This window comes from Anneissia japonica, unplaced genomic scaffold (assembly GCF_011630105.1).
Source record: "Anneissia japonica isolate Jap-2015-1 unplaced genomic scaffold, ASM1163010v1 scaffold13104_len81497_cov225, whole genome shotgun sequence".
Classification (NCBI taxonomy): Eukaryota; Metazoa; Echinodermata; class Crinoidea; order Comatulida; family Comatulidae; genus Anneissia; species Anneissia japonica.
In genome coordinates, this window is record NW_022738494.1 from 60,153 (window position 1) to 77,498 (window position 17,346).

General features: G+C 35.4%; 2 long non-coding RNA genes across 3 annotated transcripts in view; one reads left to right on the forward strand and one right to left on the reverse strand.

Annotated features, from left to right (window-relative positions):
* Window positions 1-17,273, forward strand: part of LOC117117589 — a 38,036-nt gene extending 20,763 nt beyond the window's left edge. The window contains exons 2-3 of one of the 2 annotated variants that reach the window (XR_004446929.1): window positions 11,170-11,232; window positions 16,519-17,273. This is a non-coding gene — a long non-coding RNA (uncharacterized LOC117117589). The remainder of the gene's footprint in view (window positions 1-11,169; window positions 11,233-16,518) is intronic. The other variant, XR_004446928.1, reaches the window with a different exon arrangement.
* Window positions 128-2,394, reverse strand: LOC117117590. The gene is made up of 2 exons (XR_004446930.1): window positions 2,090-2,394; window positions 128-1,988 (listed from the first exon to the last, which is right to left on the reverse strand). It is a non-coding gene; the product is annotated as an uncharacterized LOC117117590 (long non-coding RNA).
* Window positions 17,274-17,346: the final 73 nt, after the last annotated feature.

A 17,346-nucleotide genomic window follows, 5' to 3' on the forward strand; every position in this document is an offset into this window, starting at 1 on the left:
TGATTGGCTAGTTCATTGACATTACTCCATAAAAAAACGATTTTAAAGCTAACATTTCGAAATTCAATACAAAGTTGATACGCCCATTACAATTATTCATTATCAAATGACAATACTTCTTTTTATATTGAGATATGTTTGTATGCATGCGATAAAATACTACACCCTAGGAGAAGCGAACACTAGATTCTAAAATGCCTTGTTAATTAGAAGGATTGCAAACTGTAGTCGCATAAAAAAGCCGAAATACTCTGTTGTCAAGAAACGCTATAGCCGTTTAAATAGGCGCTCCTGTACGTAATAAAACACAACCGCACTCAACTCCATCGGCGCGGTGTGCTATTTCATTATGTTGGTAGTGTAGGCCTACCTTTGGCCTAGTTATCGCCAGACTGTATTACACGCGTAAAAGGCTTTATGATGTAGAGGCAGATACTATTTTAGTGGTCATGTTTTACGTGTTTGTGTTAAGTGTAGATCGATATAGGCCAAAGAAACGTTATCATGACTATTATTGTCCCTACTATTATTCAACTAACTACTTTGTTTTCAGTTTTGTTTACAAGATAATACTTTCATTGGTATTGAGCGTTAATACACCTGAAGAATAAAATGAAATATGTTAAATGGTTACTCTGTATATATAATGAAGTGGTCAGCTTTCGATCGAACACAAGAAAATACTTAATATTACTGTTAATATTATTCGTCGTTGCTTTTTGGACATCAGTTTTTGTATTGAATTGGTCTTCGAATATTGTCTGTAAACTGAGCAAAATTTGAATTTTTGTCTCATTTGAAGATAATGATTTATTGAAGTGTGATGTATAATGTATGTTTTATCTTTATCTTCCTAGTATAAGTTTTAAAAAGACCATATGAAAAACAGGCAATAACAACCACCTGATATGTTTTTAATCCTGTATAAATATGTTTGAAAAAAGAAGTCCAATGTTTTAATACTTTTTTGTTCGACTTTTTCCTGATTTTACCAAATCTTAATAATATTGTAGAACATTGTACTGTCATTGTAATTATCGTGTGATTTCTCGCTAATTTAGCGATTCTCCAAATCTACAATCGATAAATAATCCTTTTCCCAGATGATTAATACTGATCTGAGTGTTTTCCGTTATTGTGTTATTTCAACGGACATAATAGAGACGATTGACTTAACGGATTCGATAATGTGACGTCATTGAATGGCATATCGATCACTGTTTATCCGGTTTTCACTCACTGTGTTCTGCCTTCTGGGTTTCCTCAAGTGTGCACGTGGGTCAGGATGGAGATCATTCAAATGTCAGGTCGTAAATGTGTTATGAAAGTGTATAATTACCGGACTGTAGATTCGTGTGACTGACGTCATCGCGTATCATCCTGATTGATTTGTTAATCGTTGTCTTACTTCAACTGATGTTGGACGTTCCTTGCCGATTCACTTTTAAGTTCGTCCTACCGAAATCCCAGTGTTTCACGTCGTCTTGTAGAGAAACATACGTAATTGCGGATTCCCATTTTAATCCAAACATACTGAGGTCTGACATTCTGTAATTGGTTGTGATAGTGCGCGTAGTTACCGATGCGCTGTGTACGCGCGCTCGAAAGTGATGATTCATTTAAAGCCATATTATATGGATCCGGGTCATGAGGTAAGATACGGTAGTAGTTAGCTACTGCAATGGTGTTCATCATTATGTTTATGATATAAATTGTATATCGTTGTTATTTTTTTGGTTGATTTTGTTTAATTCAATTAAATCATCGGTACATCAGAATCATCGCCGAATTATTGACAGCTAATCGGATCATCATCGAATCAGTATTATTGGATGAAATACAGCTTATCGGATCATGTCAAGATGATATTAGTAGACCTACCACAGATCATCATAAGAGAGACTTATTAGATAATCTTCGCATTGTTGGATATTCATGTTGATCGTCGGATCATCGTCTAATCACCGGGTCATCAAATCACAGGTCGTCTGTAAACAAGGACAACCGCAATATGATTTATTTTACCACTAATCAAAGACGGATTATATAGTACTTTATATGATAAAAGAAAGTGAAGTTCCAGGCCTACCGGAATTTGTCTTGCGTATCTCGTTTTCCTAGATTGGTAATAGGCTATGCATGTTCTGACTTGCCAAAGGCGGACTGTTTCTGCGTTGGCAGCCAACGCGCTTCCACGAGACCCGTGACGGTGGATCGTGTGACAGATCGTTATCAACTACGATCACCTCAGACAGCCACCGACAATTGGACGAGTTCACACAGAGCGTGCACGAATCGTCTGGCGATGGAGTGTGCCAAATCAGGCGTTGCCTTGAAAAAAAAATCAACGACGCGTTCTGCGAACCCACGTGCCTCTATCTGAACTACTACTACCAGGGTACCTTGACCGGACATAATGCGATGGCCTCAGGAAGCTGTGAATTATTTGACCTGATTAAACCCATAAGGTGTATTTTTGTCTAGTCGTTTTAATGTTACCTTTGAACTTACACTTTAAATTATTAATACGACAAAATATTAAAATTTCCCCATAATTGGAGATTACCGTATAGTCTTTCATAAACCCGGCGCCCGTAATCCTGCAGTTATTCATTCATTATATTTGGTATTTTTCATTTATTTGGTAAAGTAGTTAGGCATATAGAGTATAAGGGGCCAGCGAGGCCTCCTTCTATGTACTCCATTGCTTTTTAACAGGTCTAGGAGTCGACTGGTACGGTATTACCCCGATCAGCTGTTAACCTTGTTTACGATACCAGTTTTTGTTTTGTCCAAAATTTATTCCTGGGTAATGCATTCAATAAATTCCATTGATTTGCACATGCGTAAACTTTTGGTGAACTTCTTCAAATTGTCGACCCTGTGAATTAGGTCAGTGGTGGGAGTAGTAAGGAGGTCAGACGATGGATATGGATTTAATATAAAGAGATAATATCACATGTTTTTTATCTTACGATAGCATGTTTTCTGGTGTTGGTATGAATGCTATGTTGATGCGTGTTTTACACTCGTTGGCCCCATGTGGGTTCTGCGACTCGAGACACATGCTTCACGATCATGGGAACAAGTTATTCCCTCGACGGTAAACGGTCGCCTTGTCTTGTTCTGACCCGCCTGGCCTAAAAACATATTTTGACTGGCCATTCTTGCAATACAATCTTTAGCGAGGTATACAGAAAATTATTGCGATGTAGTTCTGTTGATCTGTTTTCTCACAAGTCTTCTTTCACTTTGACCTTTCTGGAGTGTCAATCAAAATTAACAACTGACCAATCAGAACATCGCTAGGATTACGCGTTTGCTTAACAAACACACAAACGCACGTGTTTACTTAGGTTTACGCTATCTTTTTGTGGGACTTTAGTAACGATATCCAAGGAGAGGGGTAGTTACGTGCAAGCCCTATTTTGGAGAATATTTAACTTTATTTTTTCGAAATTCACCGTAGCCAATGAGGGCCGAGTAACCCACAAACTTAGATTCATAGAGCAGTCATTATGTCATCATCTTACCATGACAACCGTATATATTGATATGTAGGCCTACAGGTCAGGACTGATTACTTTTTATCTTATTTATAATTCGTGTTTCTATTATGATTCATTCATATATTGTTTATTACTACAAATGAATGAATGAATCATTTCGAAACATGAATTTAACCAGCTGTCAGAAAAAGTGTTTTAGGATTAACTACAGCTGTAGACCTAGCTATTGTTAAATCGTCAATTTTTTCTGCAGTGATTTTTAATCATCCTAGACACTTGACAAAAAGATCAGTGCACTCTTATTAAAATCCGAAAATATTGATTTTGTTCGGGATTGAACAGCGTGGAAGTCTTGGCCTGACAGAACACACTAAATCGGTTAGGCCTTTCCAAGAATTAAATGAACTTGAAAAGAAAGTACGACTTCGAATACAGGTTTATTATTTTTAATGTGGGTCTTCCATAAGCTGACGTACTGTATAATATGTACATACACATGTTTTGTAGCGCGGGTGCAATGCATACGTACCGGTACCATTACGTAATAACTAATAATGACCAATTCGCAGCAGAACCCATTTAACGATTAGTACATCTAGGCCTATCCACATAATTTGTACTTTTTGTGGCATAGACATACTATACGACTGGAACATAGTTATCCATCAGTAATGTACGTTTGCAAACTTGTTTTAAGTACCTTCGGTCGTTATTATGTCGGCTGCCTGTAAAATCGTGGCCCATGCGTATATTATTATTATCAAGGGGTTCTTAACGATAAAGAAAGTATTTCTGTCAAATACTTCAAATAATTGACGCATGCGAGAGTTATGTCGTATAACAAAAAGCCGAACATCGGCTTTTTGTTTGGTTTTGTTTTCCTATTGGGCAGGTATCTTTACATAACCGTTATGGGAGTTGGAAATAACTATGCTGAGCAATATTTTAGTGCAAATTTGAACAGGTACGGTAACGAATTGCGTATGATTGTATCCGTGATCTTGCTATATTTTTTGCTATGATTTGATCGTATATATTCAAACTTTACTCTATAGATACCGGGTAGGCATCGTATATTCTACTCTCTAAATGCAAAAGAGTGAATACAGGGACCACCCCTGATGGAGTGGGGGAAAAAGAGTGAGATTTCCCACTATTCAGAGTGAATTTTATTGATTTTTCACTATTTTAAGAATAATATTACTCAAGGAAGAATGAAATTGGAGTGGTCCCAGTAGTCACTCTTTTCGAGTGAAAATTCACCTTTTTACATTAAAAGAGTAACTTTACGTAGACATCGTATAGGCCTATTCTAACTTCACGCTAGGCATTGTTCGTATTATTCTAAACTGTTCGCTAGGCATCGTATATTCTAAATTTACCCTGGCATCGTACGTATATTCTAACATTACGTTAGGCATCGTTCGTATACTGTATTCTAACTTTACGCTAGGATGATATTATTCAAAGTTTACGCCTGGCATCGTATACTCTAACTAGGCATCGCATATTATAACTTTACGCTGGCATCGTATTCTAACTAGACATCGTATATTCCAACTTTACGCCAGGCATCGTATAGGCTTATTCCAACTTTACGCTAGGCATCGTATACAGTATTCTAACTTTACGCTAGGAATCATATTCTATCGACACGCTTGGCATCGTATATTTATCTAGGCATCGTATATTCCAACTTTACGCTTGTCATCGTAGATTCTAACTAGGCATCGTATATTCTAACTTTGCTGGCATCATATTCAAACTAGACATCGTTTATTTTAACCTTACGCTAGACATCGTATATTCTAACTTTACGCTAGAAATCATATCCTATTATAACTTTACGTTTAGGCATACATTGGATGTATTGTTGCCTTTAAGGTAACATAGATTATGTTTTTAATGACGACAGAGCACTATTATTTAATGTAAATATATGTACGTATATTTAGGAATTGAAAAATGCCAAGGTGAACTCTTTTGATAAAATTAGTGTGAATTTGTTAATTAGAATGCGTTTTTCCGGCATTGAGGGCGTTTGTCATTTTTGCGCATCGTTTTCTAACCACTATGTGACACGTGTGTATTTATTTTTACATTGGAAGTGCATATAGATTCTAATGTTGACAAAACAAAAATATTATATATGTAATATATTTTTTAAGAATCAGTTTTAAGTTAATTCTATTGATGATATCCGTGTGAATTTGATAGTGAAACTATTTTCTTCGTTATTGAGGATGTTTGATTTTGTGCATCACCTTATTATCGACACATTAGTACTTGACCTTTAACATTAAATGAATAGGTGTAATTCCTAGGCCATCAACTCAAACTGAAAACATTGACCTGTGGTTTATGGTTCAGTCTTGTAAATTAGTTGTTTATTGTGTTTTAACGCCGTCTTTCTAGCTTCTGCTCTACTGAAACAAAGACTCGGCCTCCAATTTAGTAGATTTTTTCTAGGAAATACAACCACTGAGCCAGAATTGAAGCTTAAAAGCGAACCGCAGTGGCCTCACAAATATCCGTAAGGCAAAGGCCATTTGATCTGTGTCGCTTTAAAAAAAAACACAATTCACCATCATTGAATATTCATAAAATGTTGGTATTTTCATGTTCATGCTGAACTCGTGTGCGTATCTGTACTGTAGGTTTCACTTAAACACGTCGAATTATATCAATGTATTTGCAGTTTCCTTTGAACCGTTTAACACGTAGTAATTGGTAATTATAAAACATTAATTAATATCAATAAAGATGGTCGTCTTCCAATGCGTCCATCATGACTGCATGGTAGGCCTACTTAAACGTTTAAACTCCGTTTTTACTCCTTTATCTTCTTCTACATTAGGCCTAGATCTGCATTCGATTTTTTTTCTGGTAATCTTATTCAACATTAATTTTTAAGAATTACAAACATTAATAATTAGTACAATGATAAAAAAAAATTCCATCGCGGTGGCATCCTGATATATAGGCCTAACACGTTATGCCGTCATCTATAATAAACCAGGCCTATATAGTAGGCCTAATAATGGAACACTTTTGTATTGAATCGTGTCGTATTTTGCCGTCAATTTGATTACAGAATTAGTTGCAATAATAACTATAATTGAAGTATTAATTATATCCATGTCATGTTTACGGATCGTTTTGAATTACTCTGATTAAAATAGTTATCGTAACAAATATCATGTCATTGCTTCTGACTAGCGAAATCCATCATTAGTGACGTCATATCTTTTCTACTTGACTTTCGACGCATCTCGCGTCTTTAATGACTTCTGTTATATCCTGGAGGTATTAGTGTATGGTAATTCGAAAGGAGCTCACGGTGTGTTATCTCTAAATTCTGTTGAAAAATAACTAGTTCTTATCGCGAGATCTATGCACACCATCCCAATTGGCAAATGTTTTGTTCTTATTCCTTCCTATTTCGATTTTATTAGCATCGCTATTCATGTCTTTGTCGCACCGCTGTCTGAGTTATTGGCAGGATTTTTTAACCGATTCCAAATCCCGCGAGAGGTCCGAGTTGACGGGCGCGGGTGTCGTAACAAACCAGCGTGTTAAATACTCGAATTAACGCGTTACCGAAACACCGCTGGCAAAATCGTTCCGGTCCGCGAAAAAAGAAAAACACATCTAGGTCTGTTTGTCAGCGATCTAAGTTGGCGCATCTTGCGTTGTGTTGAGTTCCGATTAGTTTTATGTGTATACCACTTTAAATCTACTGTACATCAGAAACGATGTTACATTTTGTTTCTTGACTTGTTGTTTGGGCGTATGCGATGTATGTTTTCTTTAGCACGGCTCACGTCGTTTAGCAGGATATAGGCAGAACAAGTATTGACACTCCTACCTTCTACTATACCCACAAACATTATTGACCATCCATCCATTCATCCGTCATTTTTAATGTAACGAAGTACCGTATCATACCTTTTTTCACAAATTCTCATGATGTTAAAGATTAAAGTTATTTTACTTACAGCTACAACAACTGTTAATTTATTTTGCTCGCGAAATAACCTGTAATTGTGTAACCTTTACTGGAATTTAATTTTCATGTTGATCAATTTAACATGGTTAATTGTTCAGTTATTTTCGTAATTTTATATTTGTAACTTTAACATTTTCATGTAGTCTATGCTCTATATGTAGAAATAAAGAGTTGTTATTATATCCTTCCATCCATCATTCCTTTCTTCCTTGCTTCAATTCATCAATCAATCTATCCATCATTCCTATTTTCTTTACTTCCTTTCATCCGTCTATCCATCCATCCACATCCACCCATTCATCCATCATCCTTCCCTTCCATTTAATCATTCATCGTTCCTTCTATTCATCCATTCGTCCATGACATTTGCATAACGCGTTCCTTTATAATAAGACGCGTTTTTGCAAAACCATGGCAGCAGACAAATAAATGATGTCAATTTTACATTCCTTTCTAACGAGCGATCGCCGAACAATGATCGGACATCGTGTTAATACTATAATAAACAAGGAAGAATTGTGCTGTTAGCACCTGTATCAACATTTCAAAAATACTTAGATGTATTATTAACGGTTGTTCCGCAAATATTACTCATGTTGTATTAGATGAAGAAAATCTATTTCCAGTATCTCGTGTCAACGACAATACTGCATAATCACGCAGGAATGTGAAATATGTGTTTATTTCTGTGGAATTCTTGACTGTTGTACACCTATCATAAGACAATTTATGTCTAACAATGTAGATATTGAAATGTAAGGGTTGGTAGATCTATTAAAGTGGGCCCGCCCGGGGTTACGATCTGCGATCTCACTGCACCCCTGAATTCCAGCATATTTGCGGCATGCGGAGGACAAATCAGGTCTGGTGTGTTCGCACGTTTTTTTTTCCTCGTGTATTGTTAAATTAAACCTTCATTAAAATGATCAAGTATGTTGCTAAGGCCGGTTCAGGCACGCGAGCCTCTTTTCCCTACCCTTGCTAAGCATAGTTACGTGGAGTTTTTGCAAGTTAACGTAATATAATATGCAGGTTTAGATGCGTTGGGTTAGGGGTATATAAAAAAAAATAAAACGCGCATAGGTCAGGGAAGGTTATTCAATGGGTTTTGGCCGATTAAATCCCTATTAATGTAGAAATTGCGTTTAGAAATTGTGTCTGCAGCTAGGTTAGGCTTACGGTATTTACACATTACAAACTTCTTCCCCGTGGACCACATTCGAGCATTTTGGACAACTTACAATATTTTCCATCAGTAAATACGCGTATCTGCAAATTTTCACTATGCTTTGTCACACATATTGCTGTAAACCCGAAGGCCTCGGAGATGATAAATTTGGTCTGGTTTAAAAGGAAGTTTTTATGATGGACATCATGTTGTAGATCTCAAGATGTGATTTACAGGCGAATTTCAAACGAAGATCGTGGAATGTAGATATTCTAATCCGTGACCAGGGTAAGACGCATCGGCCAGAAATGTTAAATACATTCCCAGGCACGTGAAAATGACGTGCCTGGTAATCACGTGTTCGTTTGACATTTTGCTGACGTTTCAAGCCGAATACTACGGAATGGATTACACGAGTATGGACATTTCGTTATACATCATAATGCAGTGATTTATTTTTAAAAATATATTTATGGTACAAGTTGTTAGGAAATAATTTTCTCCGAAAACTCGAATTACGTCTAATAAATTAGTTGATAACGATTGTTTGGGATTACGGAATGAATTCCTCTAGCCAACATTATATTCATTTTGATATCATCTTTCGCATAACTGCCTCTGGGGTTGTGCTTGACTTAACGAATTCGCACGTAATGAACGGCAAAACATATAGAGGCCTAATTTATGCAACTAGAAACTTACTAGGCTCTACATAAATATACTGTTTTATTATCGACTTGTAACGTGATGTGTTGTTGTGTGCATATCCCACGTTTTATGGCACTTACGTGAAATCGTCTGACTAGCTTCGTACACATAAATCAACCAGCCATTGAAATCATTGCGTGAATGTGCGCGTACAATTTACGCGAGTTTCTCTATTTGTTATATATAAATATATTTCATTGTTATAATTTTCGGTGTATACTTAATTTCTGTTTCGGGGTGCTTGTATTGTATCGTAAAGGATGAAGGTAACTTATAATAGGGTTACTATCTTTAATACGAACATGAACACATTAGATAATAATCACCCCACGCATTGTTTACAATAATCTAAGTTTAGATCATATTCATGATGATTTCGATTGTTTTGGCTGTGCGTGAAGTCCTGTGGTAAAAACTAATAATTTTACTTAATATAAATAGTTCGAGACTATGTTTTTTATCGGTTACGTGGAATGAACACGAAGTTTTACCATGGAGAAAATAAATTTACTTTCTTCATGGTTTGACTGACCTACTTAAATGAACTCTCTAGATTTAATTTTCTAAATTCAACAAAATTATGTGCTTTCTATTTCCACAATATTATTAATATTAACATTATACTGTTATGGATAATAATGTAATAATGATAATATTGATGTTGATAATATTTTTTTGTAATTAAGCTAGATTTAATTTTCTAAATTCAACTAAATTAAGTGCTTTATAGTTCCATAATATTATTAATATTAACATTATACTGTTATTGATAATAATGTAATAATGATAATATTGATGTTGGTAATATTTTTTGTAATTAAGTCTTTCATCTAAGTCCCTACTTCAGTATAAATGTTGCACCGTATTCTGACATTTTGAAAACCACATGATCCAGGAATTCAAAAAGATTTTTTCAATTATATAAATTTAATAATATAAATTTTTTACCATGATAGTGCGATATCTTCGCAAGTTTCATCCATTTGATATTTTGTCTTTTATGCAATATTCTCGGAACATACATCAAGGTCCAAAGTGATTTGTCTGTTTATCGCTTGGCAACTTAATTTCTCCAAAACTTTTTGGACTTAACTCAGATGATAGGAGGCGCTGTTCAACTGTGTTCAGTCAGTCTCCAATTTCCCTTTCAAACTAATCTTTTAAATGATGGTAGCATTAGTTTTATTTCATCATAGTGTCTTCGCTTTAGATAAAGTTTCAATAGCTTGTGATTATTTCACTCTTTTCCGATCATATTTAGATCGCACATAAAGTCGATCGTTCCGAATGGATCCGATGTTATTCCGATTTATACCGATCATGTTTAATGTACGTTGTTATGATATTCATTCTGAAACAACTTATTATGATTGATAATGGTGCTTGTCTAGCTACTCGTTGTCATTTTCCTTGTGATTGTACCAGATTTATCGCATGCGTGGATTATGCGTATTAATCTGTAGCAGCTTAAGGACGTATCGGCGTATAGTATTCAGCCCCTATTCAACTCTAAAACAACATGGGCGCGCGTCTCGGTCGTTGGACTCGTCTGGATATATGGAACTATTTAGCGTGTCAGTAAATACAGTGATAAGGTAGATTGGTGAGCGTATAACTGTCTCGCGAGTTTCTGTTCATTAGTGCTATTAATGTTTTATGAAAGCTGGGGACACAATCTCTGGCACCACGATTTTACTTGATGGCTATCAGAGCAGAATCGACAACTGATGACTCGCTAATAAAAGTTTTTTTTCTCTCTCTATATCTCTCTTTAGATTTGACGACCATGCACTGTACCGTCAAAAACAATAACAGCCGCGACCAGACTAAAGCTTGAAGTAAGTAAGATTGATTTCTTTTCTTTGTCCACTTTAAACAATGATAATAATTAACCTTTCTTCTATATAAAAAAAAAAGAATGATTAAAACAATAAATATAAACCATTTGCTTTGTATTAATCCAGCTTTTGGCATCCTATGTATAATATAGAAGGCACAATGATTGTGGTATAAACGAAGGCGCCGTCGGGAAAAATGACAATACTGTAACTTCATTTTTACCACTCGCCTATTTGTTATTAATGATAGATTGGCCTATAGAGACGACTTACTTCCTTGATCGCACAACGTTTCATTACGTCGTCTGCTTGTTATACGAGGTAAACATTTTCTGTGTACATAGAAATATGGTAAATATAAAAATAATCATTCTATTGATGCCAGCAAATAAGAATTATATCGCAAATTTTAAATAGCTTGGATTCGACAATATAAAAAGTTGTTTTAATTAAAAACGTCAATTCTGGTTTTTTTTTAATGCATTGCAAGACAGTACGATTGTTATCACAAATGTATCATGTGTTTATAGGATGCTGAAATGTTTATTTGATTTAATTATACAAGTACTAATGTGATACGTATATGATTAATGAATTACGATCATAATCGAGAGGTAGGCCTATTGGGTAAATATATTATGTATGTAGGCCTGATAGGCATATGTATATCCCGTACATATGCCAAGGATGTATAATATAAGATTTCTTTAAAATAGCATTATTTCAAAATTTATAAAGTAGATAAATAAATAAATGATTATTACATTATGAAAATAGATTATCAATTATTTAACTTTAAAACTAAACAAAAAATTATAAATTAAAAACGAAGCTAGTTTGTACACGAGTGGCTTGTAAATTTGATAAAACACGGCGATCAGTTACATATAATTAATGATTGATATTCTGATTTTGTGTAGCACAAACAGAGCTATGTTAAAAATAGGTGCAGTTGACCTATAAAAACTTCATGATGAAACGGGTTCAGAACAATCCTATGCTATCCCCGTGGACTCTTCCAGCAGTACTCGTCAGAATAGCTATAGTAAACAAGTAAAATATTCCCAGTAAAGTAACAAAATTATACGGAACTCTATCACTCTGTTAAAACAATAACTTTACACCGAATCCGAATTTATGGATCAGAATGCTTACCGAGCCGACAGAGTCGAATCAGGATGAGGGACGTACGGTACCGGTAGGCCTTCGGCGCTTCGGAAACGCGGTCCGAATGGAGGTTCGGATCCGATGTTAACGCAGCTTCAATCATTAAAACATGTAGACCTAGGCCTATGTAAATATTTTGGCCTTTCGTTTTCTTTACCAAGCTCCCGTGAGCCAGTGGTATATTTAGATTTTGCTCATTGCAAAATCCACTTATTTATTGAGAAACAGATTTAAAAAAAGAAAGAAAAAGATAATGTTAAGAAAACGAAATGTTAAAATGAAAATAAGGGAAAGAAATAGTTATATTTTTTGTATCTTCATATATGTTTACCTTAAAATATTGTAATGTATTTTCGTACTATTACCTTAATTAAATTATTTTATTGCAGCGTGTTCTGTTTTCTCGGTGTTTTGATGTGTTTTTAATACAATTGAAAAATTAAGATGGGCAGAAAAGAAGATAAGATAAAAATATGAAAAGAAATAGTTATATTGTTTGTATATCTTCATAATGTGTTTACCTTAAATTATTGTATTGTAATTTTAGGCCTACCGTACCTTAATTAAATTATTGTCTTAATTAAATTAAATTATTGTATTGCAGCGCGTTCTGTTTTCTCAGTGTTTTGAATTTCGTATTTTGAATAAAATTGAAATTGAAAAAATTAAGATGAGCAGAAAAGAAGATGTAAGATGAAAATAGGAAAAGAAATAGGTCTATAGTTATATTGCTTGTATATCTTCATATTGTGTGTTTAACTTAAATTATTGTATTGTAATGTATTTTCGTTCTTACCTTATTAAATTGTATTGCCACGTGTTTTGTTTTCTCCCTGTTTGAAGGTATTTTGAATAAAATTGAAATTGGAATTTCAGATGAGCAGAAAAGAGAAGATACAATGAAAGTAAAAGAAAGAAATTAATTTTTAAAAAAACAAAACAAAAAAAAACAGAACAATAGATAAAAGAAATGGTTAAAAAAGAGGACATTTTTAAGACAATGTGCCGGCCTTGAGCTCCAAATGTATTTATGTGCGAATTAAAATTCTTCATTTTCATTTATTCGAAAATCCTCCGGAACGAAGAAGTAAAATAGTTCAAACATTTAAAAAAAACCAAAAAAAAAAACAATTATATAAGACATCAAAGAAATTGAAATAAACTAAGTTAAAGAAAGGGATAAATTAAACAATTTCTCCTTTCTCTTTGTTATTATTCTTTATTTTGAATCGCCTGGTACAAGTATTTGATGCCATCTTGCCATGTGAAGATTAACTCCAATTTAAATGTTGCCTAGATATAATAGGCCTATATATAAAATATTTGCGGTATATGCTCAACTATTTAGAATTCGTTTTGGAAATGTCTAGAGTGTAGGAGATTGTAGATGTCAGATGTATGTTCGTGTCAAGAACATTTTAAAATTTTGACATTAGGTTCGAATGGAAAATAACATTGTATGCGCGTATTGTACTGCGCAAACACAAAGGATATGCAATGGGTTAAGTCAATATCACAAGCGATGAAAATGGAATAACATTACGGAAAGTGATGGATGGGCTATCGTTAAATAATAATAATAATAGAACAAGCTGGGGAAATAAGTATATAACCTATTACCGATTGAATTGAATTTGGGAAAATTCCAAGTCTAGTTTAACTATTAAAACTTTTTTCGTTGTCCATGTTTGATTCCATCGAACTCATTATTTAAGTATGTCATACAGAATTGTTGCAATTTAATTTCAACTGTAAATTCGATGTTTTATGAACGCGTCAGCTATCTAATGGCATATTCATTACCAACGCTATATACCCCTGTAATGGTGTTTCGTTTTACGAGGGTAATTGTGCCGAGATGAAAGCGGACGTACGGAGTTATTGACGGCGTCGCGGAATGATTTTTTTATGACTACTTGTTGTCTATTTCGTCCTTATTTTAAAATGTCAAGGGCATCAGTGAATCTGTTCCTTTCCAGTTCCAGACAAGCGTCCGAAAAATAAAAGCACCAATGCGTCAGTAATTGTACAAACGCGTTATACGTGAGCTGATTATGTAACGGTAAGGGAAGCGTCAAACGGGCGTCGGCAAGTCTTTGTGTTTCTGTGCTTTATGAATTCCAGGTAAACATCCGAAAAAATGGAAAGTGTTACAAAGTAAAGTCTAACTAAATAAACTCAGATGTCGTCATCATTATCCGACTGCTGAGTTCATGGATCGACAAGTAATGCAGGCCTACTTGTAACAGACTTAGGCCTACACATATCTGAACCCTGGAGCAGCTTTGCATTAATGGTCTTACTAAAAAAAAAAAAAATGTTTTTTCATGCAATCAAAAAATAGGACTATATTCCGATCTGGCTTGCATAGATCAGTAACAGTGTATTCGTTTCTGCAAATACGTCATTAATATCATGTTTACAGAATCTATTTTGTTACTTTGTTATTGGCCATCTTAGTACCGGTATAAAATATAACTTGGTAAGAAATGCCTTTTAGCTGCAACGTTGCTTGTACGCTGCACTTTCATTGAGCCGCATTGCTGGACAGCCGGTAGGGTCAGAGGCTACAGAATTACAAACCACACTACAAGGTTTAGCCATATATTAAACATCCAAATTGATAGCGACACTCCTGTATTTCTGCTTTAGATTTTCGTTTTATTATTTTAAACATTCGTACTCTAAGCTAAGGATCATGTGCGCGTTTCGATACCGTACGCAGTAATAAACCAGCTGCTGCTGTAGTTGCACCTACACGTGCAACTTCGATAGTTGCACCAACACGTGCAACTTCGATAGTTTCACCTACACGTGTAACTTTGATAGTTGTATATACACGTGCAACTTCGATAGTTGCACCTACACGTTCTACTTAGGTACTGTAGGCGGATCTACACGTTAAACTGTGGTATTTATTAATACTCCTACTTTACTATGGAGGTATAAAATCGATAAAATAGATAAACCTCAATGCTACTACACGTGCAACTTCGATACACGGTACATACGGTACGTGTAACTTTGGTATGCAGTTGCATCCACTCGCGAGACACGTTTTAGTTGCAGAAATTTCGGTATTAGCACTTGGGCCTACACGTACAACTTCGGTATTAGCACCTACAGGTGCAAGTTTGGTTGTTGCCACCTGCTCATGTAGTAACTTTGGTACTTTAGTTGCATCTACGTCTGCAACTTCGGTGAAACTACACATACAACTTCAGTAGTTGCACCTGTACGTGCAGCGTCGGTAGTTGCAGTTGCATGTGTGACATCAGTATTTTCACATACACGTGTATGTACTTCGATCTTGCCTTTTAATCCATATAATTTTAATACATCATAACATAACAGGAAGGCAGACAAAATAATGGCTTCAGCAAGTTTTTGCTACGTATCCACTTTTATTGACCTGGGAAAAATATTCCGATTCTAAACACATCTACGAATACAGTCGTTTGTGTCATCTTCTGACGTTCGAGTACGCAGTTCATGCGTAAATAGGGTGTTCGCTCATTTTATTTGAAGCGACCGAGGTAGCGGACCTAGACGTACGTCAGTATATGGCTGGCCAGTACATCCATCTTGTGCGCCCACAGGAAACCAGGGTAAACACAGTATTTAAACATTAATGGACGGGCTCTTATCTTTTGAGTGTAATAATAATGTTAACGATGATGAAACACTATTCGGTTTACTCCAACTGCGACGCAATAAGGAGTGTTAAGTTACTGTAGCAGAAACATGCTGTGCCCGTGTTAGCTAAAACTTTAGCAAAGTGGTTATGGTGTAGGCCTATATTTTGTTGACGAGTTGGCGTTTGATGCAATCGCAGTAATGAAGACTGAATACTCTTTGAAGTGAGTTGTCGTCTGTTATTTTATTTGTGCGTCGGCTGGTATGGCAACGCCATAATCAACCATCCTATGTATAGCCGAGGATCACTTGCAAAGACCGAGCTTAGTACTAGTTTAAAATTTCGTTGATTTCTATTTACAACTTTTATATTTGTAACTTTTCGCTTCACTGACCTGCTTACTTTCACTGACAGAAGATACTCCCGTTTACGTTGCTGATTAAGAAAGCTTAAGCAATAATTCGATTTTTTTCTCTTTCTAGATATTTCGTTGCGCAGTTCCATCGAAATTTTTGTTCGTGTCCCAGCAAGCAGTTCACTAGTTACTGATTTACCACGCGTGAAGTAAGTCGTGATTACGGGTGAATAGAGGTGTTCCAGCATCAGTATGATGCATTACCACGCCGCCATGAAGAACGCACCAGTAATACCCACAGTGCAACAGGAACCCATACCCAGCCCGGGAGTAGCAGTTTGGCGACCAGGTACGTTTTGTTACAATATTTGATGCATCCATTGTCATTCTGGCAATGAATAATGCAAAGTTTATTTTGTTTTTCTATAGTCGCATGAACGCTGCTTTTTATTTTTCATCTTGGCATTGCTATTTTCACACCGTTTACATTTTAATTATCTAGAAAATTGAACACACATCTCTCAGTTTGCATAAAAAAGCAAGGTTTGAAAAGAACAGGTACGCAGAATGCGTTTTTTTTTTATTTCGTAAAATTATGCAGAAATCAAGGTACGCACATTATAGAAGACCCGAGCGTATTAATTACACTCTGTTCATTAATGACCACAGCACAGTCCATTACGATATAGCTCGAGCCTCTACCTCCCATGCCATTGGTTGCTCTCCCGTCGCATAATGTTATTCGTATGACAAAGAGTACATGACTAAATTATGCGTATCTCATGAATGTTAATCTGACGAGACTTTCCAAGTCGTTGCTGAATCCCGTAAATTTCTACATCACTACTTGTTCATCTCTTCTCCCTCCGAGCTTTGCAATGATTAATTATACGAGGTAATGAGGAAACTTCATTGTCGTATATAAGTTAAGTTAATGCAATACGGTTGTCTATAT